This window comes from Pleurodeles waltl, chromosome 10, assembly GCF_031143425.1.
Source record: "Pleurodeles waltl isolate 20211129_DDA chromosome 10, aPleWal1.hap1.20221129, whole genome shotgun sequence".
In the NCBI taxonomy this organism is placed as follows: domain Eukaryota; kingdom Metazoa; phylum Chordata; class Amphibia; order Caudata; family Salamandridae; genus Pleurodeles; species Pleurodeles waltl.
The window spans coordinates 960,222,419-960,239,921 of NC_090449.1; the positions used below are offsets into that span (position 1 = coordinate 960,222,419).

At 44.0% G+C, this 17,503-nt stretch overlaps 1 protein-coding gene across 5 annotated transcripts in view; it reads right to left on the bottom strand.

The window, feature by feature from the left end:
* Positions 1-17,503, bottom strand: part of NEBL (nebulette) — a 743,048-nt gene that overhangs the window by 396,821 nt on the left and 328,724 nt on the right. The window contains exons 3-4 of one of the 5 annotated variants that reach the window (XM_069211782.1): positions 8,407-8,608; positions 7,691-7,814 (exon numbers count right to left, since the gene is read on the bottom strand). The exons of 3 other annotated variants lie outside the window; for them this stretch is intronic. The gene's annotated coding sequence lies outside the window, so the exon portion shown is untranslated. The remainder of the gene's footprint in view (positions 1-7,690; positions 7,815-8,406; positions 8,609-17,503) is intronic. One more of the 5 variants, XM_069211783.1, reaches the window with a different exon arrangement.

Below are 17,503 nucleotides of genomic sequence, written 5' to 3' on the forward strand. Positions count from 1 at the left end.
TTCCCCCTTTAATAAAGCACTACTATAAATGTTATTTATTTTTCACTACCACAATGTGATTAAAATTCCAGATATGACCACCATGTAATTTGACCAAACCTTTAAAGACTTTCATCACGTGATAAATTTTGCTGAATTGTGATGGTCCTCGGATTCTCTCAGGCAAATGCCCTTGACCACGTCTTTGATTTTATGAGCAATGGCTTAGTTACCTTGCAAAAGTCGTCTTTTTGTTTTCTTTCACTCTGTAGATGTACCTCTTTTTCCATGCTGTCCTCCATTATCTCTTCAGATCTCATTCATACTTATTGTAATCGCTCAAACAACGAGGATTCACAACAAAATAAGGTCTATGTTTTTTGAGTAAAACAAAAGGACTCACACCAGTGGAAGAATGCCCAGTAAACCTATACTCCTCAGCCCATCTCTTGACAGCCTGAACCCACTCTTTGCCATTATCCTTGCAATTTGAATGGTTTCTTTCAATGTTCTATTGAACCTTTCAACCATACTGTTTGTTTCTGAATAATACAGAGAACATTTTTGGGGGATATTCCACTACCACCTAGAAATGACTCAATTTCTATAGATGGCAGTTGCTACCCATTATCTGTAAGCATAGTCCTTGGATTGCCCTCTCTTGCAAACATGTGAGATAAAATTTAATGACTGAAGCAGTGTTGCTCTCTCACATCTTGACATCTGGAACGAATGTTTACAAGTACAAACACATATTTGTAGGTGTTCCCCGCATTGATGGGTCCAACGATGTCCAATCCAACCTTGTCCAATACCTCGTTAAGAATTTCCTGACATGCCATGGCAGATGTCCTTACTTTCATGTTTTTGTTACCCAATTTGCACTGGCGACAATCTCTCATATTTCTTTCCACCACAATGTCCATGCTGGTCATAAATACAAGCTCCTCATCTTTTTTTGTCTTACTGATTCCCTAATGGCCCTCATGAGTAGGCTGTATCAAATGTTCCCTAAAACCCTGTGGCAGAATCAATGTGTTGCCTCTCATCAGTATTCTATCACACATGGTCAATTCACCAACCCTCTGGTTCCAAAATGCCATTTTTTCCAACTCTGATCCCTGATGAAACACATTTACGCATGTTTCTCACTACCTCATCTTCTTCTATCTTCTGCTTCTATTCACTCTCAGTAACACACCCTGTTAGAAATGGGGTCTTTGGTTGGCAGTCAGGTTACGCCCTGTCCAAGCAAGGACCCTCACTCTAGTCAGGGCAAGTCACACACAATCCAAATTATCCTGTGCCCACCCTCTGGTAGCTTGGCACAGAGCAGTCCGGCTTAACTTAGAAGGCAATGTGTAAAGTATTTGTGAAATAAATCATACAATACCACAATATAACACCACAAAAATAGACCACACAGTGTTTAGAAAAATATATAATATTTATCAGGATAAATGGAGGTCAGAACGATTAAAGATGAAATAGGCAAATGTAGGGATATCACTGGAAGTGATATCAAGTGTGTTTAAAGTGAAAGTGTTACCGTAAAAGCAATAAAAAGTGTCTTAAGTTATCCTAGAAACAACACGTGTTTCTTGCAGGGCAAATTACCTGGTTTGCGTTGAAAAATCCTCACAAAAGACCGCAGAGGAGGAGATGCGTGAAAAATGGTGAGTGTGCGTCAGTTTCGCTCCTTCGCACACGGACTTGCGTCGTTATTTTCCATGCGGGTAAAATGTTGCATCGATTTCCGGTGCGTGGACTTGGATCCTCTTCGGGTTGCATGGTTTGCAAACTCCCCGGGATGATTCGTGGAATCCTGGGTTTGCAGAGCGAAGTCACAGGGGCTGCGTCGATTCCGGTAATTGAGGCATGGAATTTTCTTCCGCACGGCAGGCGCTGCATCGATTCCTCTCAGGAAATCGAGCAGCATCCTTCTGAGTCAACTTGCGTCGATCCAGTAGGGCCGTGCGTCAAAGTTCTGGTTGATCGCTGGCGATGCGTCGATCTTTTGTCGCTAAGTCGGGCTGCGTCGTTCCGGACTCAGGGTGCAGTGAATTTTTCACCACGAGCAAGCTGTGCATCGTGCTTGGCAGGTGGTGCGTCGAATTTTCACCACACAGGGATTTCAGCTGCAAGAGAGAAGTGTTTTTGGTCCTAAGACTTCAGTGAATAGGAGGCAAGCTCTATCCAAGCCCTTGGAGAGCACTTCTGCAGCAAAGCAAGAGAGCAGCAAGACAGCAGGGCAACAGCAAGGCAGCAGTCTTCTTCAGAAAGCAGTCAGGTGAGTCCTTTAGGTAGCCAGGCAGGGCTTCTAGCCAGGGTGCAAGTTCTGGTTCAGGTATCTTCTCCAGGAAGTATCTGATGTGTAGGGCAGAGACCCTGTTTTTATACCCAAATGTGTCTTTGAAGTGGAGGAGACTTCAAAGAGTGGCTTAGAAGTGCACCAGGTCCCCTTTCAGTTCAATCCTGTCTGCCAGGTTCCCAGTAGGGGGTGTGGCAGTCCTTTGTTTGAGAGCAGGCCCTCCACCCTCCCAGCCCAGGAAGACCCATTCAAAATGCAGATGTATGCAAGTGATGCTGAGTATCCTGTGTTTGGGGTTTGTCTGAGTGAATGCACAAGGAAATGTCAACTAAACCCAGCCAGACGTGGATTGTAAGGCACAGAAAGATTTAAGTGCAGAGAAATGCTCACTTTCTAAAAGTGGCATTTCTAAAATAGTAATAATAAATCCAACTTCACCAGTCAGCAGGATTTTGTATTACCATTCTGGCCATACTAAATATGACCTTCCTACTCCTTTCAGCGCAGCAGCTACCACTCAAACAATGTATGAGGGCAGCCCCAATGTCAGCCTATGAAGAGAGCAGGCCTCACAGTAGTGTAAAAACAACTTTAAGAGTTTTACACTACCAGGACATTTAAACCACATAGGTACATGTCCTGCCTTTTACCTACACAGCAACCTGCCCTAGGGGTTACTGAGGGCACATCTTAGGGGTGACTCATATGTAGAAAAGGGGGAGTTTTAGGCTTGGCAAGTACTTTTAAATGCCAAGTCGAATGTTCAATGAACCTGCACACACAGGCCTTGCAATGGCAGGCCTGAGACAAGGTTAAGGGGCTACTGAAGTGGGTGGCACAATCAGTGCAGCAGGCCCACTAGTAGTGTTTCATCTACAGGCCCTGGGCACATATAGTGCACTCTACTAGGGACTTATAAGTAAATTAAATAGCCCAGTCGGGTGTGATCCAATGTTACTATGTTTAAAGGGAGAGAGCATATGCACTTTAGCACTGGTTAGCAGTGGTAAGGTGCGCAGAGTCTAAAAACCAGCAAAAACAGTATCTCAAAAGTGGAGGGAGGCAGGCAAAATGTTAGGGGTGACCACCCTAAGGCTGTCAGGTCTAACACACCCCAACATAACATTACACACCTTAATATCATCTTCCTTCCACCAACTTTCATGCTTATCTCATGACCCAGAATTCACCACCGGTTTTGACAATCAATCGGTGATCTCGTTATCAACCCCAAGCAAATAAGTGGCACAAAATTGAACATTCTGGAGTGCTACAAGCCATTTACAAATTCTAGAAGATATGCCATCCAGACTTCCCAAAAACTTTGTGTAATGGCTTATGATCCATGCAGACCTGAAAATTAACTTTCCAAAGAAATTGCCAAAATTTCCTTATCACCTAGTACACTGCAAGAACTTTTATTTCTATGGATGAGTACCCTTCTTCTGCTCCCCTTAATGACCTTGATGCAAAAGATATTGTGACCTCCTCTTCTTCCTGCTTCAAAACTGCACTAATCCCTTTCTTATTCACATCAGTAAGAACCACATAAGGTATCCTTAAGACAAAGATCTTTACAAATTGGGCAGATGCCAATGCAGCCTTTAAATACTCAAATTATTTTTAACACTCCCCTGACCAATCAAACTGGGCAACCTTCTTGAGAAGACCTCTCATTGCTACTGTGCGACCTGAAAAGTTAGGAAGAAATCTGGCAAAAAATGTTGCTATTCCCAAAAATGTATGAACTTCTTCCTTAATAGAATGTTGTGACAACTGTGTAATTCCATTAATAATCTCATCCCTAGCTCTGAGTCCACCTACAGAGATTACATATATGTAATTTGCAACTGACCAAACTTGCACTTGTTAATCTTGAGTGTGATTTCTTACGGTAGAAATATCCTTAGCACTTCCTTTACTGTGTTAATATAATCATGCAAGTTGTCACTAAACATTAACACATCATCCCAAAAGAACTTGGCTCCTACTATACCCTTCATAAGACTTGTCATTAGCCTCTGAAGCACAGAAGCTGCAGAAACAGAGGCTAAATGGCTTCCTGTTGAAGCGGAACACACGAAATAGTGTAATGAATGCAGTCAAATCTTTCAAATCATCACTCAATCTAATGTGGTTTAATATTTAGTGTTGCCCATCAGTATCACTATCTACATTATGTTAGGCAGGAGAACTTATGTTTATTCACCTCTCTATTGAGATGGTGAAGATCTACATAGAGACGAATCTCACCTGAGGGCTAGGACGCAACCACTTCTGGTGGTACCCATTGTGAAGCTTCTACAGCTTCAATCACACCTTCCTTCTAGAGTCTACTCATCTCAGACTGACTCAACCGCTCCATACAGACTCAAGGGAATTTTCCTAACCTTGCAAACAGGTAAGTCTCTCTCCTTGACCTTAATGCCATGAGCATACCCTTTCATACATCCCACTTTATCAGAAAACACCAGAGGAAACTCTTGCTAAACCTGTTCAGTCAACGTATCTACTTTCCATTACTTGTACTTGGGGACTCAGATTATGATCTAGATAAATCCTCAAGAGTTTCTCGTGTGGCCAGATCAAGTTGGTTTTGCCCTTTACTGTGAAATGCAACTTCCCAGAAGACCGATTACCTTGAAATTCAAAATCTGCACCAAAATAACTTTGCAGTAACTATGCAGCATGGCATCAGGGGCCTTAGGTTAACATTTTCTTTAAAATAGCTGTCATAGTCCCCACCAGATATCAATGACAATTCGGCACCTGAATCGATCATCATGACCATATCAACACCATTCAACTTGACCACAACTGAAAGCGGTGAACAATTGTTACTTGTAATGCCATTTACATCATCATCATATATTTGCAAAACAACATCTTCCTCATCCACAGTAAGTTCAGGCACCTTCTCTTAACTATAGGAGGACTTGTAGCACTTGGCAAAACAACCCCCCCCACCACACATTCTACAAGTCACACATACATCTGGATAATCTTTGGAGTCCACCAAATGACTGGAATTACCACACCGGTAACAATTACCCTTTTGCTTATTAGAACTCTTTTTCTTTTTCTTTTGTCCGGCGATTATATGAATGTTACTAGTCTAATTTTTAACATCACACTTGGCTTCATTTTAAAATTTCTGTAAATCCTGTATCCACTGAATGGAGTGTTCCACTTGCTTAGCTGTAGTCAGAACTTCTGTGAGACTTGGATCATGTTTTACCCACAACTTTTACCTAACCTTGTCAGTCTTGCACTCTAACATGAATTCATCGCAAATCATTCTCTCTGTGTTTCTCCCAAAGTTGCACTGTGCAGCCAACTTTCTAAGCGCTGTTACAAAATCTTCAAATGATGCACCTTCATTTGGTTTCCTTTTGACAAAATAGAACCTCTGCAATATTGTGGAAACTTTGAGAAGATAGTGTACATCTAGGTTTTCCAGTGCAGGTTCATATTCCTTTAACGTATCGCCATGTCCTTCCTTACTAATGCCTGGTAAGTTCTCAAATAAATCTTGCCCTTCAGCCTCAAAACAATGTACTAACATGGAGGTTTCTTTCTCTGATAAAAAAAAGTGGAACCACACACTTTTAAATAATTAATGAATACTTTTCTCAACTTTTATCACCTGGATGAGAGAGGAAAAGGGGAGGTGGTGAAATCTACTGCATGTCCGGCAGTGTGGGCAGAAAGATTTTGATGCACACAGGATGACTGCAATGGCGAAGAGACCAAAACATCTGAATTTCTCATTTTCTTTAAGGAGTAGTTCTACAGAGGCCACACCAAGGATCCAGGACCACATGGAACCTCTTGGGGTCAGGAACTCACTCCAGCAGAGGCCAGCACGGTGTCAGGCAGGTCCAGTTGCATGGCCACGCAACAGATCAGTTGAGCAGTTATGGGGAGCCTCTCTCTGGAGGATGTTATATTTCTGTAGCTGAAAACAGATGGTGAGTCTGTTGACCCTTGGAGTTACTTCAGCCTGGGGTGAAGGGTTCAGGTCCAGTCTTCCTTCCCAGCAAGCAAGGCAGCAGGCCACAGAGAAGCAGAGTACCAGGGAAGCAGAGTAGCAGGGCAGCAGAGTGGCAGTCCATTTGGCAGCAAACAGCAAAGCAATCCTTCTACTCTAACATCCACAGGTCCAGGAGTTTACTGAAGTGTTGGGTCTGCGGTTCCAAAATTTATATGTGGTGTCAACTGTGAAGTAGAAGAAGTTTCTAGAACATTCTCTTGCATTCCTGCATTGATGACAAGTCCTTTGTGTGAAAACAGGGTGGGGCCTATTCAGTTGTAAGTGGGGCTGTGCCCATCTCCAGCCCCCCATATACTGCCAGTTGGTGGCCCATCTATGCATATCTAATCCCTCTATTGTGTGGCTGTTTGAGAGGAATAAACAAAGTCCAGCTTACAACTACAGTCAGTCACGTGACCTATTACAGGCAGCAGGCACCAAATAGTTAGGGTAGTAAAATGGCAACTTTCTAAAGTAGCATTGTTGAAATTTAAATTGTAACTCGAAAGCTGACTTTACCATTATAGAAGATGTTTAATTATAATTTCTCAGGCACCAAACATGATCTTCCTCTCTACTCCCAATTGAAAGTTAGCACTTATTAAATGCAATAGTTTAACTCAATATTATCCTTCCGGATAGGTAGTTGCAGCAGTGAAAAACAAACTTAAGTGTTTCTCACAACCAGGGCATGTAAAACCTAAAAGTAAATGCCCAACATTTTAAATACACTTCATCCTTACTGCTAGGCTGTCTATGGCCTACCCTTGTGGTAATTTAGGTGTATTAAAAAGGGAGTTTTGGGTCAGAAAAAAAGGTTTAACGTTCCATTTCGAAATGGTAGTTCACAACTGCACACACAGGCTGCAATGGCAGCCTGATGCATGTTTAAAGGGCTTCTTAAGTGGATGGCACAATAGGTGCTGCAGGCCCACTAGTAGCATATAATATACAGTCCTTGCATACATGTAGTACCACTTTACTATGGGTTTATAAGTAAATCAAATATGACACTGGAGGATAAACCAATGTTACCTTGTTTTAAGGAGTGAGCACACGCACTTTAGCAATGGTTAGCAGTGTAAAGTGCACATAGTCCTAAAGTCAGAAAAATCAGGAAGCTGAAAGGCAAAACATTTGGGGAAAACCACTCCAAGGATGCCAGGCACAACATATGCCAATCCTGCTTAGTAACTAAGGCTATAATATTGTCCACTGCAGCCGTACAATGACTCAAATGGGCTGAACTGGAAGTGCAGAAATGCACAGAAATATAAGATGCTTGGCAACAATCTATTTTGTATTGATGGCTAGTGAGGGAGATAAGGCAATGCAGATATGAGCATAAAATATTTAAACATATTTACCCTGCTTTCCATGGTATTCTGATGTAGTAGACCTCATTCACTTGTCCACATGTAGAGATGATGTGCCTGTTACTACAGAAAAAGGCCATCCTATTTCTGCATCATACATGATAGTTGCATCGTCCTACAAAGGCAAATATTGGTAAGCATTAATACCCCTGTGAAAGCACTAGAGTGCAGTAAGTCTAGAGGTACTGTTCAAAGCACACCTTGTCATCACAAACATGCGTTGTGTCCCCTTGGCCTGTTTCCCCGGTAGTGACCACCTTGCATTGTGTGTGGGGTCATGCAGAGCTTCTAATATATATGAAGCAGCTCAGGCTAGCCAAATCAGTGTCAGTTCCGGAGTTTCACAGTTCCACCTGGTGTTTGCTTTACCCTGAGTGTTCCCATTGTCTTTCTTATCACTAGCATGGTCTTCTTCATTACCAGGCTTTATGAGGTGAATGAATAGGTGCCACTGTACTAGCCTAGCAGGGACATTGATGTTTAAATATCCTCAGTTGGTGGTGGGAGAGTTAAATGAGTACGACCTGTTATTATTATATATTCTTCATTTAGTTATGACTTGTTGTAAAGGGTGTGTACGTGAAGTGTGTGAGTGTGCGTGTGCGTGTGTGTGTGTGTATGTTTCCAAGCTGTTCGCATAACACTCCATCCAGCACTAGTCAATATTCATGGCTGAAGTTGTTAGCTGTGCTTTCCTTTGGCAGTACCTGATTCAGTATAATGATCACGAGATAGCCCCAAGTGTTGGTAATTCTCCTGGAGCAGTCAGTAGGAAAGGCTGTTTAGGTATCATCATGAAGGGCACTATAATGATTGTGCATGGTGATAACTCACTGGTCCTCATTGTGCCACTTGCGCTTCACTTTTAAACTGTCCACGGATCCCTCTCGCTTGGGTAGTTATGGCAACCTTGTGGGCACAAATGCACAAAGAGAACGCTATAATTGTGTTTTACAGATTTCAAATTATTTTGCATAGGGGACAAATATACGAGTGTTCTCGAACGAACTGATATAAAGGAGGTACAGAAGCGATAGTAATAAAAGTTTACACCAACTAAATTATCTTCTTGTTCGAATGTTGATATTACTATCATAACTGTAATTACAATGCGATTCGCAAGAGCTGTAAAGGCAAACACACGATCCAAGCTTATAGTTGAATAACGTAACTATCTTACAGACGACAAAAAAGCTACAAAACTGCAGTATTCTTAAGTTTGCTGTGCCCCACTTGGAAAAGTTCGTGCTGTTGAAATTCAGCAGACTTTTGGACACGGGAAGAGAACGTTGAGAGGACAAAAGGCCATTCAGACAGCGGAGAGCTGATCTTCGCCATTTAATAGCTCCCTAGAAACCGCCCATTGTCTCGGTTCTTTCAGCAGTTTACGATTCCTAACCTAACATTTTGCCAGGTAGGATGTTCCAGATAAGGACTGGTTGCTGGCGGAAGAATCCGTTTATCTTAAACTTCATTACTTGTCTTTTAGTGGTGGCTTTACACAGTTTCCTATGGTGTTCTAAACTGAGTTCCTAAATGATTATTGTACTGTATAACCAAAAGTAACAATTATCTATTAGTGCATTTACATTCCTTTTGGATTTCAACTTAAAAACTCTTTACACTGTAACCTGCCCAGGTGAACATTCGCTCTAGCATTAACAGTAACATTCTCAAGTAGAACTAATGCAAGCTCTAATATACATGGTAAACATGACATGTTCGCTAATACAGAATATGCATATTGTCTTAAAATGGTTGCAAGGTTGTGCGTTGCTTCCAATGCATAAACAGATGTATTCTGACATGGGTCATCATCCACATGGCCCTTTAAGGGAGAAAAGGAGAGGATGGGGTGGATTAGTAACATGAGGAAAGGATGAAAGTCTATTGGAAGAAGTCTAAAAATGTAGGTTTGCATGAGGGAAACACATGCTGGTTGCACAGGTGTGGCATATAATGGGAATGGATGAGGAAAGGAGGGATTTTTAGACACGTACTCAAATAGGAAGTCACACGTGGAGGGAGCTGCAGTAATGAAAGGAAGACGGGAGCCACTGATGTATCTCGTACAAAGATCAAAGTCCCTCCTACCTCCTCGCTACACTAAAGAAAGTAGAAGTGTTTCTCGCGGAAAGAGACTTCAAAACTAGAATTCAGGCCCTGGAACTCGTGCCTTTGGACGGTAACGCAATTACACGGCTTCCCAGGCTCCACATTACTCCCATTATTGACATCCTATGATGAAGGGCACATCAACAGAGGTACGAAAAATGGAGCCGCATAATCCTGACCCTTATCAAACGTCGCATCAAACCTTGCATGATCCACTTTCAAATACATCATACACAAAGATTTCACAACTGTCATTTGCATCTATCTGGCTAACAGGCCGCCGCCACCATTCGATGTTGGCACACTCACAGCAATGACACCTTCACAGTGCTTGAAATGAAAAAAATAAAGTGCAGGTACTCTGTGCCAGAGTACCTGCTTGTTTCCCAGAAGTGCCGGTACTCTCCAATTAAAAGTATTACGTTTTTCTTGAGATGTGCCGGTACTCTCCCTCTCAAAATTAAAAAGTGCCGGTACTCAGTACCGGACAGTACCGGCCCATTTAAAGCACTGCACTTTCAGATAAAGAAGTACAAAAAAGAAAAAAAAAAGGCTACAAGCCTTACCCATTTTTTCACTCAGCATCTTTGACGATGGTACCATATCCATGAGGGCCAGCATGCCCCTGCTCCAAATTACGAGATTCAGTCACATACCTACAAAGAACACTACAACAAAGTAGCAATAAACTTCCATTCTCAGAATCTAGTCACCCCTCGAATCACTGATTGACTGTATTTTTGCTGTTGACTCTGCAGAGTCCCCTGCTGCCTTTCAGCTAAGTTCATGTACGTATATCTGTATTTGGTATTTCTATAGTGCAAACATAGCCCAAAGGCAGCTGAGGGCTGTACATGGTCAGACAAGCATAAAGTCAATGAGTGATAGGAAAGCCTGATTAATACATTGTCATAAAGTATTTTTTAATACATGTTATTTTGTTCCAGGGTGCTTAGATTAAAAATGTCCACTGTTTTATTTTTTTGTACTTTTCTGTAGTCTGATTATGTTTTGGCAGCGAGAGTGATGAGAACAACCAGAGATGATGAGCTTGTCTGCAAGGTAAGAAGCAGCTTTCTAAATGATGCAGCTGGTTTTGAAGATGTTTTCAGCTGGCAAGAGAACCCAATGGAGTTCCATCAGGATGGGGTAATGTGATCTTATTTCTTCAGGACCTGGATTGGATTGTGACATTCAGGATACCTTTAAAGGGCGCTAGTGTTGAGTGCAGTAGGAGGCAATGCAGCGGGGCTTTCCCTCATCAAGATGAGAGAGTGTGAGGGCTTCAACAGCAGTTCTTAAGTCACTTTCTGGAAGAAATGTTTCAGGTTCTTTAGAAGAGAGAGGGGGTAAAAGTACATAGCTATTTTTGCAATATGTTCCTTGAGGGTGAGGTTGGGGTCCATGGTGAATCCAAGCGATTTGGCACTCAGTAAATATTGGGGTACAAATCTCTTTGGTTGTATTGAGCTGCTAGGTCTGGATGATGTGCAGGGAGTGTTTGAGGTGACAGATGACATCCACACCCTACTTGGCCAAGGAGAAGCCACTGCCCTCCTAATCCTGGACCTCTAGGCCACTTTCTACACCGCCTCCGACCACACACTCTGCGCAAGACTCCACAACGGCGACATCCATGACAAAGCCCTCGTATGAATCCACCCCTTTCTCACTGGCCAAACTCAAAGAGTCAGACTCCCACCATTTCTGTCAGAATCCACCAAAATCAGCTGCGGAGTGCCGCAGGGCTCCTCCCTGAGCTCCACCCTCTTCAACATTTACATGGCCCGCACACAACCATCGTCAGAGAACATCATCTTTTACGCCAACGGCACACAGCTGATCCTCTCCCTCACCAATGAATCCAAGGCCGCCAAGTACAACTTCCACAATGGAAGGAAGGCAGTTGCCACCTAGATGAAGGACATCTGCCTCAACCTCAACTCTGACAAGACCAAAGTACTCATCATGGGTTCCACCGCCTCCGCCTGGGGCAACTCCTGGAGGCCCACAGTGCTCAGAATCCCCATCCCCACACACCCACGGACCACGCAAGAAATCTTGGCATCATCCTGGACTCTTCATTCTCGATGAACTGCCATCTCAATCATCCTGCTTCCACACGTTCCACTTACTTCGGAAGATCTTCAAATGGTTACTCATTGAGTCCAGGTAAATGGTCACTCACACTCTTGTCAGCAGCAGACTCGACAATGGCAACGCTCTCTATACCGGCACCACAATGAATATCTAAAGGAAATTCCAGAACATCCAGAACACCACTGCCAGACATCCCCCATTGCAGCCACATCTCCATCCACCTGTGTGACATACAATGTCTTCCAATTGCTGACGCAGATATGTTGATTAAAATTATTAATGAGTGTTTATGCATTTTGAATAATAATAATAAAATGTAGAGGAAAATTAATGTAGAAAAATAATGTGCACGTTTGAAAATATGCCCACGGAGATTGGCCACCAGGATGCATGAGTTATACTGAAAATGATTAAATATGTGAAATATTGAAAAGCCATAATAATAATGTAGTAATATGTCATATTGAGCTATATAACATATGTTTTGCATTATATTGTAGAGCTAACTTAGCCAAAGTTGTGGCGTAGTTTTACTAGGCCTCATGCAGAAGCTGAATAATCATGCAATGTAGAAAGCTGAGGCGCTGACCTGACCCTGACTTGAACCGACGGACAGGAGATGAAGGAATCAACTTTGTATCAACCCCGGTGTAAAGCAGACGAGATGTACTTTCCCAGGACTTGAACAATAGAGAAACTGACTGATGAGCCGGATGATGACAGTGAACCAATTGACACTCTGAGAATAGCGAAATATTAGAATTCATAGATTTGAAGAACTGAATGTATTGGGTAGCGTCACATAGGGTGAATAATTTACCAATTAGGAATTAGGGGATGGGCTGGGTAAATTTAATATAATGTCGTGACAAAAGGGAAAAACTTCAGAACCGATGGAGAACCGATGGGGAGATGTTAGAGGCAGATGATCGGGAGAGACCTTTGCTGACTTTGATGCGAGATTCTGTCATTGGGCTCATGCTCTTGAGATCCTGATGTGATGCTGATCAATTGATGACCTGAAGACGAAGACTGACTTTGTGACTTTGTGTCAGAGTATACCTACACTGGCTCCTCCCCCTTTTTTCACATTATTTAGTGGGACTTGGCTGAAGCCGAATGCCAAGGTGGCTGCCAACACTTCCTGATATTTTGGCAGCCAATCGAGCTGTGCATTTCCCTGCACGAGGTCATCTTTTTTTGCAAATCATGACGAAGGACCCGCGGCCCTAAGTATATCAATTTATTTTTGCTTTAATGTCTCCAAAACTACTCAAAAGATTTATACCAAATAAATGAAAGCCTAATCTGCATGCTGGAAGCTAGCCTTCTGCTGAATTTGGTGTAATTCTGACCAGTGGTTCAGGGTGTAGTCGTGTGTAAGGGTCCTATGGGAATTAACATAGGAAACACAACTTTTTCAACCCCCCCTTTTTTTTCTCCACCTCAGCTTGACAGATGACCTTAAAACTTTCCATGCACAACAAGAATCACTGGCACACTTTTTTTAAAAATATTTTCTGAAGATTCGTCAAATGGTGCTAAAGATATAGGCAATTCAAAAAATGGTTTTTCAATGGAAATATGGTCCTAACTATAACTAACTAGTGTAAGAGTTGCTCCACAGCAATTATCAATGTCTGTCTGTCACATGCAGTATTGGAATGGGGTTGAGCTGGGATACCCAAACTTATTAGGAACACTCAGTAGCACTTTACTACAGTGTTGGACTTTTGGCCATACGCATGGTCATCCCTAGTCTTTTTGCCTCCTTCCTCCTGGTTTTTCTGACCTTTCGCTGTTGGCTCTAGGACTCTGAGCACTTTATCACTGCTGACCAGTGTTAAAGTGCAGGTGCTCTCCCATCTAAAGTTGGTATGATTGGCTTATACCTGATTGGCATATTTAATTTACCTATAAGTCCCTTGTACAGTGGTATCTCTATACCCAGGGCCTGTAAATTAAATACTACTAGTGGGCCTGCAGCGCTGCTTGCGCCACCCACTGAAGTAGACTTTCAAACCTGTCTCAGGCCTGCTAGCGCAGGGCCTGTGTGCGCAGTTTTCTGCCACAGGGACCTGGCATCTAAATTTACTTGCCAGGCCCAGGACTCCCCTTTTACTACATGTAAGTCACCCCTAAAGTACGCCCTGTGGGCAGGGTGCCATGTATGTAGAAAGGCAGGACATGTGCCATATTGCATGGCCTGTCCTGGTAGTGACAAACAGCCTAACTTGGTGTCTCACTGCTGTGAGTGCTGCCTTCTCATAGGATTGCATTAGAAATGCCCTGCCTTATGTGTAGGGGTATTGTCTGATTTATGAGGGCTAGCGTAGGCGTGTTTGGTATGGTTGTGATGGTGATAATAAATACTGCTTACTGGTGTGGGTGTATTTTTTATTACTATCACAGAAATGCCACTTCTAGAAAGTGCGCATTTATCTGTGCTTATGATTCTGGTGTTTTGCAGCTTGACTCCAATCCACGTCTGGGCAGAGTGACAGTTGGGGCTTTGTGCATACTTTTCAGACAGCCTGTACACAGGGAGGGTGGAGGTGTCACTGAGGTGCATCTACATACTGAATAGTCTTCCTGGGCTGAGAGAAGGGAGAGGCGGGGCACACCTACATTTGTAAAGGCTGTGCCCTGGCCTCACACAATAGGGTCGTTAACCCCCCACTGATGTTTGGAGCCTGTGCTGAAAGGAGAGAGGGGGCACTCCCAGAACCAGTTGTAACTGGCTGGAACCTCCTCTCCCTACCACTGTAAAACACTGTAAGAACTGACTATAAGTACAGGGGAATTTTCCCCACAATTTGAACATTCTTGGAACTTGAAACTGGACACAGAACGCTGATGAATGGACTCACCAGGAAACCGCCATGGACTGCTGCTGCTGTGCTGACCTGTGACCTGCCTGGTCACTAGGAGGAACTGCCACCATCTGCACCCCCTGTGCTGGCCTGTAGCTGGACCCACCAGCTTTGTGCTTTTTCTGGTTTGGTTGTTCCCAGGGGCAGGGTGCTGTGGCCCCTGATCCCTGCAACGCTCGTTTAAACCTTTGCCCAGAATGCTTTGAAGGAGAACAAGGCATTCCTTCAGTTGCTGGGCTGTTGATGCACTATAGCGCTTGGAAAGCGCTTTTCTTTTCCAAAAAGAAATCACCGCCGCAGCCCGGGCTTTAAACTGTGCCCTAGCGCTTTGTGAAGCGCTTCTTCGTTGATGAAAATCACCGCCGCAGCCCAGGCTGCATATTTTGCCTAAGCGCTGTGAAAAGCGCTTCGTGGGTAAAAAAATCACCGCCGCAGCCCGGGGAGATAAATGCTGTGAAGCGCGAGGATCGCGCTCCGCTCCGTGCCCCCGGGGCACGAGGAAACCACTTCGGAAATAACGAGGAGCAAGCCTGCTCCTAGCGGTGCCCCCGGGGTAGGGATCGCTCCGAGGAGCGCCCCCGGGGCACCGGCCGGCCCAACCTGGTGCCGGCGTTTGTTGTTGGAGCCGGAGGGAGAGGAGGACGCCTCTCCCTCTCCTGCTCCAGCCCCGAAGGGCTCTCCCCGACGTGTGCGGGCAGGGAGGCAGCCTCATCGGAGGCTCGCCCCTGCCGCCAGCTCTCTGGTGGGCCCCCTCGTGGGCCCAAGGCCAGCACAAAGGGGTCTCCCCTGCTGAAAGGGCCGACGGAGGCCCCGGGAGACCCCAGGAAGTTGCGGGCCCCCAGAGGGGCCCGCTCGCAGATCGGAGGGGGTGCGTGGCGCCCCCCTCCTTAACCCGAGGATTTCCCTGACTTGGGCCCCCCTTGGAGAGGGCCGGTGGAGGCCCGGGGGGCCCTCCAATGAACACGGGTCCCAGAAGGGGCCCGCCAAGGAAACAGAGAGGGTGCGTACCGCCCCTCTCTATTTGCCAAGTTTAGGGAGGCCCCCGTTTTGCGCAGAGGAGCGCCGGGGGCCCCATTATTCGTTTTAGGCACTGGAGGTGCCTTTTCATCAAAACAGGTACTTTCTAAAGGGACCAATATACCGATACTCTAAAGTTCTTTTTACAGACTTTTCTAATTGTGATATATTGCCTACCTGTTCTTTGATGGTTTTACATATGTGTGCACATGTTCCTTTTATGGACATGACTTGCTAATATGTTTGCTTAACTTGCCATAGGTTTTCTAATGTTCCTACTATGGGCGTTTTATGATATTCTTATGACAAGTGTGCTAATGTGATAACGTGTTTCCTGACTACTGCTTATGTTGCAGAATACTGAGTAACCTGTGTGTTATGTGTGACTACTGCTAGTTTGCAGAGTAACTAATGTGTAACGTTCTGACAACTGCTAAGGTAGCAGGATAGTACTGTTATGTGATGTTGGTCTGATAATTACGTTGTGTACAATACAGGATATTTTCATATAATCTAGTGTTGTGTTTCCTTGGTGGTGGGAATATTGCGTCACATGTATGTGTGTGTTGTGCAGACGCTTTACGCATTGCCTCCGGGTTAAGCCTGACTGCTCGTGCCATGCTACCAAGGGGGTGAGCAGGGGTTATCTTGGACGTGTAACTCCCTTGCCCTGACTAGAGTGGGTAAGTTCTGCCTGGCTGAGGTGCATACCCTAGCCAACCAGAAACCCCATTTCTAACATACAGCAACAACTACAGCTTGTTACTGCTGCTACACTATGGGCCTGGTTACGACCTTGGTGGATGGGATAGTCCGTCACAAACTTGACAGATATCCTGCCCACTGATTTACAAGTCGGATGGGATATCCATCACATTTGTGACGGAGTATCCCATCCGCCAAGGTTGTAATCAGGCCCTATGCGTTTATTGAAGATTGGCTTCAACCCAACAGGTTGCAGAACTAGCTTTTTCTAACGGGACATGTGAGAAAGGCCTAGTGCTTGAATGTGCCAAGCCAAAGGTGACTTTGGACCCCTGCCTACAATTAAAAAATGAATTTTAAATGTAAATGTTTTGTTTTTTTGTTCTTGAAATAAATCCTGTTTTCCCTTAAGAAAAACGGGCTACAGTTAAAAATTAAAAATAGTGAATTTAAAAACAATCGCATACATGGTTATCTGCTGACCCCAGAAGGCCACCATTCCTGTGATCGCTATCATTCCTAACTGGCCGCAAACTGTGTCCTACCTCATTAACTTTCATGAGGTAGGTTGATTTGAGACCCTCTGGGAACTGTTGTTTCAAAACAAAAGTTTGCTACATTAGGGATAGTGATTTCCTAATTGTGATTCACAAAAAGCGCACATTGGAAAGCATTATTCCTAATGTTAGTACTTGTGGCCCTGTATGCCAAGTAAGGAGGGACTTCAAAGGGGCAGTCCCAGTGAAAAGCCAGGGACTTATAAGCAGGCTGACAGGATTGGCACAGCCAGAGGGGAGAGAGACACGCACTTAGTTCAATGAAAGAAGGGAAAATTGGGTTCTGCAAAGATAACAATGGCCCACAAATAAATACAGCAGTTGGCCATGCTCTTACTCTGCAAATTTACATAGCCCCTTCTCTGGTACTGTTACAGGAATGGAATTAATTTATTAAACAAACTGCACTTGAACATAGAATTCAATAAAAGCAGAAA